Source organism: Pristis pectinata, chromosome 8 (assembly GCF_009764475.1).
Source record: "Pristis pectinata isolate sPriPec2 chromosome 8, sPriPec2.1.pri, whole genome shotgun sequence".
In the NCBI taxonomy this organism is placed as follows: Eukaryota; Metazoa; Chordata; class Chondrichthyes; order Rhinopristiformes; family Pristidae; genus Pristis; species Pristis pectinata.
Window position 1 is genome coordinate 32413876 of NC_067412.1, and position 15639 is coordinate 32429514.

The following is a 15639-nucleotide window of genomic DNA, read 5'->3' on the forward strand; positions in this document are numbered from 1 at the left end:
AATAAAGGCTAAATTGTCCCCCAGAACTGATGGCCTGCATTCTAGAATTTTAAAAGGAGTGTCTCAAGAGAAAGTAGATGCATTGTACTGACCTTCCAAAGTTCCTTAGATTCTTGAGGGGTCCTAATGGATTGTAAAATCACAAATTTGACACCACTATTCAGAAAAGGACAACTGAAAGCAAGAGACTATAGACCAATTAGCCTGACATTTGTCATTGAGAACATGGTGGATCCAATATTAAGGAAGTAGCAGCAGTACATTTAGAAGAAAATCATATAATCATGCACAGTCACAGTGGCTCTATGAAAGGGAAGGTGTCCTTAACAGAGTTGTTAGAATTCTTTTAGGATTTTGATCAGGATGGATAAAAGGGAGACAGTGATATAGTCTATTTAAATTTCCAAAAAAAATTCCTGTGTTCATGTTATTTGGGGTAATAGCATGGATAGAATGTTAGCTAACTAATGGAAAATGTAGATTCAGGATAAATGGGTCATCTTAACATTGGCAAACTATAAGATATGGGGTGCCACAGGTATTAGTGCTGGCATCTCGACTATTTACAGTTTGATATTAGTGAGTTAAAGGGACTGAATGCATCCTTTTCATATCTGATATCTCTCTAATAATCTACAAAGTGTCTGCAAAGAGATATAGGTAGGTTAAGTGCATGGTCAAAAATTTGGCAGAGGATAATTTCAATTTCCCCATGATCATTTCCATAATCAAGCAGGAATCCCCACTTTAATGCACTAAATGTGTTTGTAGTGGGAAATGGTTGAGTCACCATCATACAGCATGGAAAGAGACCATTCAGCTCACTGAGTCTCTGCTGACCATCAAGCACCCATTTACAATGATCTTGCACTAATCCCACATTATTGTACCCAGCCTGCGCCATTCCCTAAATTGTACCACTCATCTACATACTGGGGTAATTTACGGTGACCAATTAACTTTCCAATTTGCATGTCTTTGGGGTCTGGGAACAAACTAGAGCACCAGGGGAAAACCCAGTGTAATCACTGGGAGAACATACAAGGTCCACACAGATAGTAGCAGTGGTAAGGATTTAACCCAGGACACTGGAGCTGTGAGGGAGTAGCTCTACTAGCTACATCACTGTGTTGCCTGCCTCTCTCCAATTCTGAAATGGTCGTAAATCTAGGAGCATCCATACTTTCATTTTTTGCAATTATTGAAGGTCCACTTTACTCCATTTATTCTCCAACCCCCCCCCCCCGGATCCAGTTGAAATGTAATCTTCTGCCTTACTCTTAAATTAAAGCCCAGCAGGGCCGTGTCTCCACACACCTCTTGCTCAGTGACAAGAAGTGTGAGACTTCCTCTTCTGTTGCTTAACAAGTATACTTCAATCTGCAACTGCACCATCATTATAGAAATTCCTTTCTGGTGATCAGAAGTGAAAGCACAGCTCTAAGCCCATTGCCAGTCTTGGCTCCTTCAGATCTGTTGTTTCCACTTGGTATTAATAGGAAAAAATGACTTAATTGGTCAGGTGATTATTTTAGGATGGCTGTGTAAATATCAAATGCATCAATATTATTTTTAATGTTTTCATAAGAATTATATTTTTCCTTTGATTTAGAGTACTTTTGAAGACCAGCTGAATAATCTGCCAGACCCAAAAGATTTTGTTTTGTGGAATACTTTGCAGACAATGTTGAATAAGGAGGTGAGTAAAGGCTTTGGGATATTGTTCAGGTTGGCACATTAGTGCAGCAAATGAAGGAGTCACATTTTTCAGATGTGTTGTCAGATGTACAGTGGTAGCTCCACCAAGTCCACCAGAATGATTGATGCATACCTGGTATTTATAGAGCCCTTAACAATAGTTTAAAATCTCATGTTGCCATTCCAGAGAAGGGAGAGTGCAGGTATCAAGCATGTGAAGATGAGTTGGATAATGTGATCAAAATACTGATTTGAGAATTTTATTGTAGGTAGTAAGGTGATAAGGTATGGGGAAGGAAAGAAGCAAATCAAGTTGGATGGGATTAAGGTGAGCGATGACTCCGCTTTGTATAGAATAGGAAGTAAATTGGATAGTTCAAGTCAGTGGATTTTATTTCTGCTTTGTTGCCAAACCACCAGTTAACCAAAGAAAGGAGTTTTGCCTGTCAGGGTGGAGAGGGGATGGCATTGGTAGCAGTGAAAAGAATTGCACTCCAAGATCCAACATGTAGAGGTGTGGGTGTTCTGACTATATAGAATGAGATTTTGGCCTTGAGCCCTTTTTTAAACACATTCTTGTGTAACAGACACTTGGGGGAGCATTTATGGAGAAGCCTGGGAATCCTGCCCAGCATGCCAATCTTGTGGCTCAGCAGATCTCCTCCCATTCTCTACAATACTTCCCATGAAGAACCCAAAAATGTTGCAGAAAAAAATTAACTGATATCCTCTCAGTGGGCCCTGGCATCCACAAGGTACTGTAATTTTAAACCAAACTTTTATTGTCTTTCCAATATGTCAAGGGTAGTCCCAATTCTTAAAATGGGACAGGGTTAGTGAGCAAATAAATGTTGGTAGATGTCTTGACCTGCTACACTTTTATGGAACAAATATCAAGGCCTTTGGAAGACAATTGGGTAGGTACTAGATTTAAATATATATACATTTCTGGAAGGGCAAGTTTTTGTGAAGTAGCTGGTAATTTTAATTGACAATTTTAGGAGAGAAAAAAAGTGGAATAAACAAAGGAGTGAAGAGATTTTCTTTTGATGATTAGCAATGTATTTTTTGCCTTTGGCTGTTTCTCTTTCAATCTCACTCATTTTTTTTTGATGAGTGGTTAATCACTCAAAATTAACTGTATTTCTATTCAAGCTGCTGCTCAGTACTGTCAACACTTATTTCCAAATTTTGAAATGGTGTATAATTTTTATGTATAAATTATTATACTTTGTATGTCTATAGTTTATATCTATGATCAATAATTGGAAATGCCATAGATATTAATAATCAATTTAAACTTTTCTATCTTTATACTTAGCTTGATTATGATGCAAAAATTTCTTTGCTCGCCCTTCAATCAGAAGTGGGTGATTGGGAAACAGATGCAGAAGGCCAAAAGGTGGTAAGTAAAATCACATCACCCCAAGTCACTTTTAAAATTCATTTTTTTTTGTTCCAATTGTTAGTTTCCAATTAGGATGAAACAAAATTGAGACATTTTTGTTTACTCTGACACTTGGAAGGAATAGCTGAAATCTTGAAATTGTAAGGAAAATTTAATCATGACGATGTCTTATTTTAATGCCGTCTACCAGTCAAAGAAACATCAGTCATTCTTGGTATTGACATCTTTAGTTAAATAAGAATAGCATTTTGGGAAAGAACTCTAAATTTCTACTTCAGATGGAGAAGTGCTTCCTGACATATCAAACTTTAATCCTAGAATTAAACAGTTTGTTTCCTTGTTCCAAACTGTTGCATCAAAGAAAAGTTTTCTCATTTTCTGTCGAGTTTGCACCCCCACTCTTCAACACTTGGCTCTCTATTTTCCCAAGTGTAAGCATTCTCTTCCTTTTATGAAACCTCGTCAGAATCTTTTAAGCTTCATTAAAATCACCAATAAGTATAGGGCCAACCTCTTTGTCCCAGCAATCAACCTTGTGAACCTTCTCTGAATTGCCACAAAAGCAAGTCTATCCCTGCCTAAATAAGGAAATCAAAACATTCCATTCCATTAATGGTGGTTTATTTTGTACACGTCCACTCTTCTTTTATGTCATTTGCTTGTTCTGTTCATTAAGTTGTATCTGTTACAACTTTGCCCACTTCCATTACTGGGAATCTTAGTACAATTGTATTCTCATCCTCGTATAACATTCACTCCTTCTACCATGTATGGAAAAATTTGTTTTTCATTTCCTCACAAACAGTACCCTAAATGTGTTTAAAATATCTTGTTGCTTGGTGTTAATATGGTCATGTTAACAAAGTAACTATAGAAAGCATGACCCAATAGTAGACTATTTTAAGTTTCCAAGTAAAAATGGGGAAGAAAAAAAGCAAAAAAAAACTGATTGGAAGTATTCAGACAGTTTTAAGCTTCCACTTGTTTACATGTGCTCCAATTACAATTTTTATTCACAATTCCCAAAGTTAACTTACTATATCAGGAACTAAAAATCTATATTTTACAGAAGAACTTGAATTTGTTCTTTGTTTTTCAAATGAATGAGTGCAAATATCCAAACATAGAAGAAGCAGCACATATTTAGCACTTGCAGTAAACTATGGATTTGTTGCCTACTAAATCTTTTTTAATCAAAAAGCCTTCCATGTTGCATTTGACCAGTGATTACATGAAAAAAGTATTGGAACACATTGTACAGAAGCTTAGCTTCTCAAATGTTATGTATAGATGGTATTGAAAGTTTTCCTCTTATATCAAAAATAACTGCTGGCCTTTGCCATTCCATGGTTATTTATTTCTCTTTAATCATACTCTGGCTTCTATTGGTATCTTTGGCGTGCTGGAAATTTTGCAGGTTAGTTAGTCTCTTGGGCTCAACATCATTGGTCTTTCCCTTGTGGATTCATATTCTTTATAATTAAAAGTATACTTCTACTGCCCAATATCTGGTCAAATGATAACCTAAACTAGCTAAGTAACAGTGACTCACTGCTACACATGTTAGATACCACAACCTCACATGCTGCCAGATATGTTCCCTCCTCAGGATATGGATTGAAAAGTACTCTGACATTGTCACAACAAACTAGATGATTTTGTATTAATTCCAAGAATCCAGGTTTTTTTTAAATGAACTTCAACCAGATGTGTATCCCCATTGTTTCATATCAAAATAATTGGAATAGAGTTTGTTCTGGGTTGATGATCTTTTGCCAGTTTTGATAACAGGTCTTCTACCCCAAAACATTAACTCTGCTTCTCTCTACAGCATTGCTTAAGCTAAGCACTTACAGAATTTGTTTCAGATTTCAAGCACCCACAGTAAAAATGATTTGAAAAGTAATTTATTTAACATTACCATTTTCCAGGCAGAGTTGCATATTAGTTACTCGGCCATGACTTCTGTCTGTCCCCTTGAGCATTTTCTTTGCCTTATGAAGACTTATTGAGGGATGAGATAATGAACAAAAGATGCACAAAGTTGAAAATGCAGATGAGACCAAAATTGTTGGTATAGTGGACAGTGAAAAAGATTGCCTAAGGTTACAACAAGATAAAGATCAACTGGGAAAGTGGGCAAGGGAATTTAATTGGGACAAATGCAAAGTGATGAATTTTGGGAAGTTAAACCAGGGCAGGGTATACACAGTGAATGGGCAGGTCTTTGGGGAACAGAGAGACCTTTAGGTACAAGTACAGAGTTCCTTGAAAATGGTAGTGAGGAAGGTGTATGGCATGCTTGCCTTCATTGGCTGAGGCTTTGAGTATAAGAGCTAGGATGTCATGTTGCAGTTGCACAAAACATTGGTTAAGCTGCACTTGGAGTATTGTGTGCCATTTTGGTCATCAAACTATAGGAAGGATATGATTAAGCTAGAGAGGGAGCGGAAAAGATTCACAAGGATGTTGCCTGGATTGGACGGCTTGAGTTATCAAGAAAGATTGAATGTTAGGTCTTTATTCCTTGGAATGAAAGAGGCTGAGAGGTGACGTGATCGAGGTAGATAAAATTATGCGAGACATTGATAGGTCAGATAGCCAGCGTCTGTCTCTGATGGGCGTAGGTTCAAGGTGAGAGGGAGGAGATTTAAGGGGGACTGAGGGATAATTTATTTCATAAAAAGAGTAGTTGATTTCTTGAGTGAGCTGCCAGAGGATGTTGTGGAGGCAGGAACAGCAATAACATTTAAGAGGCACCTTGACAGGTACTTGAATGAGCAGGGCATGGAGGGGTATGGAATTAATGCAGGCAAGTGGGATTAGTATACATGAGCATGCAGGTTGGCATACACACGGTGGGCTGAAGGCTCTGTTTCTATCCTGAACAACTCTGTGACTCTATAATATTCTGATCTGTATTATTCTTTTGGGTGCTACAGATGCCTTCACCTCCAAAATGGGCTGTGATTGCACTATTTATTGAATTGTGCCAATTAACTTAATTGCACCAATTTTTGGATATTTATAGATTTGGGGTTAGAGGGAAGTGATACTGAGATAGAAGATCAGCTTTTTGAACAGCCTTTTGAACAGTGGAGCAAGTGTGAAGGGTTGAACGGCCCACTTTCTATTTCTTCTGTTCTTGCGTTGTATTTTAGGTGCCTTTTTAAGAAGTATGAAGAGTTGATAATGCACCACAACATCATTGCAAGTGTTTTGAAGCTTGCTAACCTTAATCTTGTAGCACAGGAACAGCATTTGGGAACCTACCCCCCCCCAACCAGGATGTGTGATCTGTGATCATCTGCTACTTGCAAGTATAATTTTAGCTCCCAACCAGTATCTGGTGATTGTTTCAAGCACAACATGTGATGATGTGGCAAGTGCTGAGTGATTTTTTTTTTGTTGACTTCAATGCTTCCGTACAAACTAATCACTACCAAACTGGAAGGAATTCCCTAAATTGAGCAGCATAGCAAGGGAATGAACAGAAGGAATACAGAACAAGAGAAATGGCTGGAAGAAAGATAAAGACCCTGAATGGGAGCCTGTATCTGCTTCATGTTAAAGGAGCAGTTTTCCTTTCTCTAACTCTGCATGAAAACAATGTATGATATATCTACAGTTCACCAGGGACAGCCTCACTGAAGTCTGCAATCTGCTGCATTTGTTGGAATTGGAACATACTGCCTGATAGGGTGGTGGAGGCAGGTACTCTCACAACATTTAAGAAGTATCCAGGTGAACAGCTGAATCACCAAGGCATAGAAGGTTACGTGCAAATTGATGATTCTTGATGGTTGGCATGTTTCTGTACTGTGTGACTTTATAGATGACCTCGCATATTCATTATTGCAACATTCCCATCAAGAGAGGGGAGCAACATAGGCAAAATATGGATTATAGGTATCCATAAAATGAAGTGCTAAAGTGCAGGACTAAATGCATGCTAACAATGGAAGCACCAAACTAAAGGAAGCTAAGCAATCCCACAATCAACTGATCAGCTCAAACCTCTGAAATCTTGCTACCTCCATGCCATGAATGGTGCTGGGCAGTTAACTAATAGATGAAAGAGGATCCAAGAGCTTCACTATAATTATGATGGTGGAACCCAGCACGGGCAAAAAACCCAGTTTAAAGCAGTTATAGCCATCATCAACCAGAAATACTCGTGGCTTGTCTACTTCTCCCTCGTCAAAGTCCACTCCCTTACAGGAGGCAAGCCTAAACCAGTCTGACTCACTTTACATAATTTCAAGAACAATTGAAAATACTGGGTGTTGTGGTGTTCAGTGACATCTTGGCTTTGGTACTGAAGACTTGAGCTTCAGAACTGATTTGTGCCTCCACTCAGACTGTTTCACTGCAGTTACAATACTGCCATCTACCAGATAATGTGAAATATCGCACAAGTAAACCTGTGCATAAAGAGGAGGGAAAATTCAACTTTACCAAAATGAGTATAAATTGTGGTGTAGCAAAGTTGTGGAAGGTTTGTTATAGTTTTAATCCAAATATGGATGACAGCCTTTGATATCAGAGCAGCATTTTGACAGAATGTAGTAGCATAGTGAACGCTGGGAATGAAGGGAAAACCCTCTATTGTCTACAGTTATGGTTAGCAGAAAGGAAGATGGTTATGGATGCTGGAAACCAACCACCACAGTCCCTACAGGAGTTGTTCAGGGTTGGAGCTCTGACATTGCCATCTTCAGCTGTTTCATTATGTGGTCAGCATCCTGGCATCAATCACAGTGTAGTTTGTATATCCTCATGCATTTGGCCTACCACAGTAAACCACACTAGGGGCTACTGGGTGACAGGAGTGCCTGCTGATGATGAGGCTCATTGTTCTGGTACAGAAACTATGCATAAAATGCAAGTTAATCTGCCACCAGAAATGTGGTAATTGGCACATGGGAACATTTCCACAGACTAGATCAATCTAGAGGAGCCCAGTACTGCTCAATTGAATGAGTTTGTGATAGTCTGCTGTATAGTGCACAACTTCTTCATTACAAGGGTCCAACTTTTCCCCCTGCTATAAGTAGCTGAAGGGCAGTAACATGAAGAGGAGGAGGTTGAGTAAAAGGAGGGGGAAGTAGTAACCTGGACAACAGCTTTCTGCCAGGCCACAATGAAGGACTTATCTGAATATGATACCAGTAACAGTAACTATCATTCATCAGTGTTGCCAGTACCTCTCCTTTGTCACTGAAATTCACAGCATCCTCTTGACCACAAAGCAAAAAAAATCACCACAAAGTAAATATCTCAAACCAAATTTATAAACACAATCACGTTATATTCCTTACAACTGTTAGCTAATTATCTTTGCGCATCCTTGCGGCTTTTGTCTGCCTTTCCCTACAATAGTGCTTCTATGCAGCAACCCACTGGGTAGTACTACATAGCTGGTGGAAAGCTGCTGACTTTATGGAGGAAATGGCCTTGAACACCTCTGGGTCCTTGATGTGGGAGGCTGCAGTCCATGGCTGATGGACAATAGCCAGGGCACTAGAGGAGTGATGGTGATGGGAAGGATGAATGGAACTTCCTGAGAGGACAGCATATTAATATAGTGATCACCACTTGCCTAGCTTGGCATTTTGATTGTCCAGTAGGAACACAGCTGATCATTGTGAGACCTTGAGAGATTATAATGCATAGGAATGTCATAGAAAGGCAGCATTCTGACCTTGTTTGCAATCTGAACTTCCACTGTAGCAGTCATTCAGTCAGGTCCTTGGGTACAAGTGGGATTGACCACCACATCTGTACAAGAAGGGCTGGGCTAATTCAATGCAAGTTCCTCGATGCTGAATGCAAGGTTTCTGGATGGTTTCCTATTGTACCACTAACTTTTTGTTGTATATAACCATTGTTTTTACTTTGTTGCCTGGCCTGTCCAAGTCTTCATTGGAGTCCACTGCAGGAGAGCCCCCATAGTGTCTCACCAGCAAAGCTGGCATCAGAACCATCTCTAACCCTTGCCCTGCCCACCATGCACTGTTCTCTTTTAAAACAAAAAGTGCAGTGCTAGTTTAAGAGCAGAAGACAACAATTCTGAAATTGTGTGACAATGTCTTATTCACTCGTGTTTTGTGTTTCAGTGCTGCCTGGTCATTTTTGATTCTTGGATATCTTGAGTGCGGGGGGGAGGAGGGGGAGAGAAGAGGAAGAACAAGGAGGGATTCAAGTAAGGTGTGTGTTTCTACCCTCTGCTGTTTGAAATCAGAAGGATTTGTGGAGTGAGAAGGATGATTGAATGCAAAGGAAAACATTATGTTTGGTTTCAGCCACCCCTTCCCCCTCCATCAACTTGGTCATGGCCTCAACTGAAGATACCTTAGTGATGGACAAAGGTATAACTTCATTTGGGTTAGGACATGCTGGTGCACCTATCACTTCCATTTAATGCAAAAAAAAAACAAGCTGCTGGAGGAACTCTGAGCGTTGCCCAATCTATTTTACTGGTGGAATCACCATGGTTAAATAGGTAGCAGTGTGAGGAAACAGCAGCTCGCTCCAGTGCTAACTGTGTGAGGATGCATTGGGGCAGATGAATATTAGCCACGAGTCTTAAATGAAGTTGGCTATCAGTACGTGAGAAATGAGCTTGCTGTGAGTGAATTGAGCAACATGTGAGCTCAATGGTGCACTTGTTAGATTTAACATTTGAAAATGTAGTCACTGATCTTGACCACGCTATTACATCGCCAGTGAGCAGGGTTCAGTTCCGGCCGCTGCCTGTAAGGAGTTTGTACGTTCTCCCTGTGTCTGTGTGGGTTTCCTCCGGGTGCTCAGGTTTCCTCCCACATTCGAAAGACATACAGGTTAGGAAGTTGTGGGCATGCTATGTTGGTGCTGGAAACGTGGCAACACTTGCAGGCTGTCCCCAGAACACTCTAATCAAAAAGACACTTATCACTGTGTTTTGATGTACATGTGACCAATAAAGATATCTCACCATCTCAAGTTATTGAACTTGTGGCACTGCATCTATGTCTGGCTCTGTGGCTCTATGGCTATCTGTTCCCACTGACTCTTAATTGCCATGAGGAATGATGAAGAACTCAGTACATGATTCCCTCATTCCACCTCCAATGCCAAAATAGAAAACATCAGGGCCCATTCACTCTGTTGCATTATCTGTCTCCAGTTACCTTCATTTATAGATGCCTGCCTGCACCTGCTTCTTGACCATCATCTGTTAGCCGTTATGTTTGTTCTTCATCACAAGACAAACTTGACATGGGTTTAACATCTGAACATTTATTAAAACAACAGACTTGCAACAGACAGGCTGGCTGCTTTTCCTGCTCTTTCCAGCCACTTCCTGTTTCCCCCATGTGACCCCTTGCATTGCCTGCTGGGAACTGTAGTTCTTTATTATAACTATATAACAACACATAATAACACATCTTCCCCCTTTAAAGAAAAAAACAAACACAATGCTTTGTCCCTATAAACCTGCCAGGAACCCTTGTCCCCTCAGCAGCTTTCAATCAGTCTCTGAGGTGGCTTTATGGTCCTTTTTGGTCTGGTACTTGTTTCCGCAGGTGTGTTGCTTTCATTTGCTGCATTAGTGTTTTCCTGGGAACTCTGGTCCACGCGTTCACTTTCTCCATATGCTGGCCCCTTTGGTGTAGTGACAGGGGACGGGTCACAGCCATGGGTTGGAGCTTGTGGTCATAGATCCACGCGGTTCCTCCTCAGAGGTGTCCCTCGCTCTGTCTGGATCTGGTATGAATGTGGATTTACTTCCTCTTGCACAGCTCCTTGCATGGACCACGTGCCAGAATCATGATCTCGGATTTGCACTTAATCCCCAGGCTTCAAGACTGGTAGGCTTTTCGCTTTGTTGTCGTGATACCGTTTGTTTTTCTTTCCCTTGCTCTTTAGCCTGTTTGACCTTGTGTGCTTCTTCAGGTGTCAACAGGTTTTCATGTATTGGAAGGTTAGTGCGTATGCGTCGACCCACCAGCATTTGGGCTGGTGAAAGCCTGTTCTGCAGTAGCACACTTCTGTAAATCATTAGACTTCTGTGGAAATCCTCTCGTCCATCTTGCACTTTCTTCATGAGGCCCTTCACCACCTTAACTGAACTCTCTGCTAGGCCATTAGATTTTGGATGATGTGGGCTTGAGGTTATATGTCAAAATCCCCAAATATTGGCAAAGGATTCAAATTCACTGCTCAAAAATTGTGGACCATTGTCTGATACTACTTCACATGGAACTCCATGCCTCGCAAACAGCTTTCAGGAACATGATAACTGCTTTGCTGGACGTTGATTGCAGTGTAGCAACCTCTGGGTAATTGGAAAAGTAGTCTGTTACAACAATATGGCTCTTCCCATTACAGTCATATAAATCCACTCCAACTTTGAAATACGGCCTGTCTGGTACAGGGTGTGGTGTAAGTGGTTCTGCTTGCTACTTTGGTCTGTAGGTAAGGCATATTTCACATGAAGCAGTAGTCCGGCTGATGGCTTGGTTCATTCTTGGCCAGTACATCACTTCACGTGCTCTATGTTTACATTTTTCCTCCCCAAAATGCCCTTTGTTTATCTTCTGGAGCATCTCCTTGCCTGGAATCACAAACCTGTTCCCTTTGAAAACCATATCTTTCACTACTGACAGTTCAGCTCTGCATGCCCAATAATCCCGAATACACATTGGATGGTCATCCTTTGCTGCTGGCCATCCTTTCTGTATTGTATCCTTAAGTACTTTCATTGTTTCATCTGCCTCTGCTGCTTTCCTAATCTGCTCTGTTCTATCCGGAGATACTGGAAGAGAGGTGACAATCATGTCAACATAGGCCTGTATATCTGCATTAACCTGTTGGTCACTTCTGTCTTGTCGACTGCTCGGGACGGAGCATCAGCAGCAAACATATATTTTCACGTCATATTTCTGCAGCCTTATCAGCATGTGCTGTATCCTCATGGGACAGTCATTCAGTGGTTTGGACATAATTGAGACTAATGGTTTATGGTCTGTCTCCACTTCAATAGCTTGCCCATAGATGTAATGATGGAACCTTTCACATGCATATGTAGTGACGAGAAGCTCTTTCTCTATTTGTGCATAGTTGGCTTCCGCACTTGTTAAAGCCCTTGATGCATGGGCCACAGGTTGCCATTTGCCATCATGCTGCTGCAGTAGTACTGATCCAAGGCCGTGCTAGGATGCATCAGCTGATATCCTGATACACCTTTCTGAATCATAAAACTTTAGCACGGGCTCTTCAGTTAGGACCCTCTTCAATGTCTGGAAACATTCTTCTTGCTCATGAGACCAAATCCATTCATTTTGTTGCTCAAGGAGTGACCTAAGTGGTGCTGACACTGATGACAGTCAAGGGATGAACTTAGCCAGGTGAGTCACCATCCCTAAGAAACGCCTCACCTCCTCTTTGTTTTGAGGCCTCTCCAAGTTTTTAATGGCTGACGTCTTTCTTGGGTCAGGCTTCACTCCCTCTTCAGATATGACATCTCCTATGGAGGTCAGTGTCTTCACACCAAACTCACATTTCTCTTTATTTAATTTCAAATTGACATTCCTTGTCACGTCAAGCACTTGTCTCAGTCGAGTATCATTTTCCTCCTTGGTGGACCCCCAGATGATGATGTTATCCATCATGGTCTCGACACCAGGTATGCCCTCAAATCGTGGATGGTTTTATGGTAGACTTCTGGTGTGGACAGGATCTCATATGGCAGCCGAAGATAGCGATATCTTCCCTGTGGTGTGTTAAAAGTACACAGTCTCGAACTTGCTTCATCTGCCAAAACCCAGACGATGCGTCGAGCTTGCTAAACCATTTGGCATCTGAAAACTGGGACATGATCTCCTCCCGTGTTGGCAATTTAAAATGTTCTCTTGATGGCTTTATTGAGATCTCTTGGGTCTAGACATATCCACAATGCTCCATTTTTCTTTTGCACAATGACCAGTGAACTCACCCAATCTGTTGGTTCTTCAATTTTCTGTATGACATTCATTCATTCCATGCGTGCTAGTTCTTGTTTAAGTTTATCTCTAAGTTGAAACTGAACCTTCCTGCATGCATGGACAACAGGAGCCACTGCCTCGTCTATGCGAATTTTGTGTACACCAGGTAAGCATCCAAGCCTCTCAAAGACATCTGCATACTCTTTCATGAGTGTTGTGTGGTCATCTTTGGTATGTGAAGCTACTATGAAAACTCCTTTCACTAGGTTGAGCTTTTCACATGCACTCAGACCTAATATTGGCTGTACTCTCTTTTCTACAATCAGTAGCTATGATTTTAAGTGCTGCCTTTTGTGCTTAAAGGTCACCAGTACAACCCCCTTTTACTGGAACTTTCTCTCCAGTGCAGCCTGTCACTTTTAACTTCACAGGGTAAACCTTACTCTTTACTATGAGAGTCTTAGAATCATCCATGGATAATAGATTCACCTGAGCTCCGGTGTCAAGCTTGAATGGAATTACTGTCTCCTTCACAGTTACTGGAACAATCCATTCTGTTTTACCAGCAGCCACAGTCTGTACAGAATCCACTAAGAATTCCTCCATTTCCTCATCAACTGTGTGCACCTTTCTCTTGTTAGCCCCAGCTTTACAGCACCTTGCAAAGTGATTCTTCTTCCCACAGCTATTGCAGGACTTCTCATAAGCAGGGCACATCTTTGGAATGTGTTTACCTCCACATCTGCTGCATTTGCTGTTTGAGCCTTCCTCTTTAATTTGCTGTTGCTTTCGGAAACTCCTTGGGAGCTGCTTCTGTTTTCACAGCATGTACTGTTGTGTCTGCTCTGTACAGCTCCTTAGCTTATGCTCGTGTGGTTTCTGCTGACCTACACATTCACCGCCTTTTCCAGGGTCAAATCTTTTTCACGCAACAGTCTTTCTCTGAGTCCATTATCTGGAATTCCACAAACTATTCTGTCTTTAACTAGTGAGTTTCTCAAATCTCCTAAATTCACAAATTCAGTGTGTGAAGCTCAGCTAAGTATTGGTCAAAGCTAACACCTTGTTTCTGGTCACAGGAAAAGAATTTATATCTCTCAAATGCGATGTTTTTACTTGGGATAAAATACTCCTCAAATTTTTCCATCAAGGTGCCCAACTCAAAAGCTGCCTCATCAATTTGAAAGCTGTTATAGATGTCCACAGCATCTTCACCAATCACGTGCAGAAAAATAAACACTTTCAATTTTTCATCATTCCCTCCCACTCCACTAGCATCTAAATATATGTTGAATCGCTGTTTGAAGCGTTTCCAATTATCAGCTAGATTGCCAGTAAACTGCACAGGCTTGGGAGGACTTAGCTTATCCATAACAGGAACTCTCGGCCTCTCACCTGAATCTCTCTTGGCAAATCCGGTGACTGCTGAACTTCAGGAACAATGTGCTCCTTCGCCACACTGGCCGGCTTTTTCTCCATCTTTTTACAGCTTTTCTTTCATACTCACTGAGTCTCTTTCCCAATTGCACACAATATTCATTTACTTTCCTTGTTCAGACCTCACCAACTTCTGACACCATGTTATGTTTGTTCTTCATCACGAGACAAACTTGGCGTGGGTTTAACATCTGAACATTTATTAAAACAACAACAGGCTGCAACAGACAGGCTGGTTGCTTTTCCCGCTCTTCCCAGCCACTTCCTGTTCTTCCATGTGACCCCTTGCATTGCCTGCTGGGAACTGTAGTTCTTTATTATAACTACATAACAACACATTAGCCACTTGTGATACATTTAGACAGTGAATAAAACAATTATCTCTTGCTGCCTGGTCAGTTTAATGCGTTGTAACAAAAAAATACAGAACTAACAAGTGGTACTAGAGAGACCTCTATAGGTTTCCATTTAAAAGGCAAGACTTTTAAAAAATATTATTTATCTGAATCTGGAGATAGCAGGAGTGCTGCTCCCAACTCTACATTACATTAAAGCCAAGTCTGGAAGTCTTCACTGCTCTTCTTCCATAACATCACAAACTTCCTCCCTGCTCCAACTCAAACAAACCCTCACAAGACAAGACAAAGGAGCAGAAGTAGGCCATTCAGCCCATCGTGTCTTCTCCATGAGCTAAACTAAAACTATTCCTATCTAGCCCCAATTTCTGGCCTTATCCCCATATCCCTTGATACCTTGACTAATTAGATACCTATCAATCTCCTCCTTAAATGCCCTCAATGATCGGGCCTCCACAGCTGTATGTGGCAAAGAATTCCATAAATTCACTACCCTCTGGCTAAAGAAATTTCTCCTCATTTCTGTTTTAAACGGGTACCCTCTAATTCTAAGACTGTGCCCTCTAGTCCTGGACTCAGCCACCAAGGGAAACAGCTTAGCCACATCTACTCTGTCCATTCCTTTCAACATTCGAAATGTTTCTATGAGGACCTCTCTCATTCTTCTGTACTCCAGTGAGTACAGTCCAAGAACTGACAAATGCTCATCGTATGTAAGCCCTTTCATTCCAGGAATCATCCTCGTAAATCTTTTCTGAACCCTCTCCAACAT

The 15639-nt window shown here is 41.0% G+C and overlaps 1 protein-coding gene across 1 annotated transcript in view; it reads right to left on the minus strand.

Moving 5' to 3' along the window:
- Positions 1 to 14752, minus strand: part of cdip1 (cell death-inducing p53 target 1) — a 46334-nt gene extending 31582 nt beyond the window's left edge. Inside the window, exon 1 of the mRNA XM_052021505.1 lies at positions 14470 to 14752. The gene's annotated coding sequence lies outside the window, so the exon portion shown is untranslated. The remainder of the gene's footprint in view (positions 1 to 14469) is intronic.
- Between the last annotated feature and the right edge of the window lie 887 nt (positions 14753 to 15639).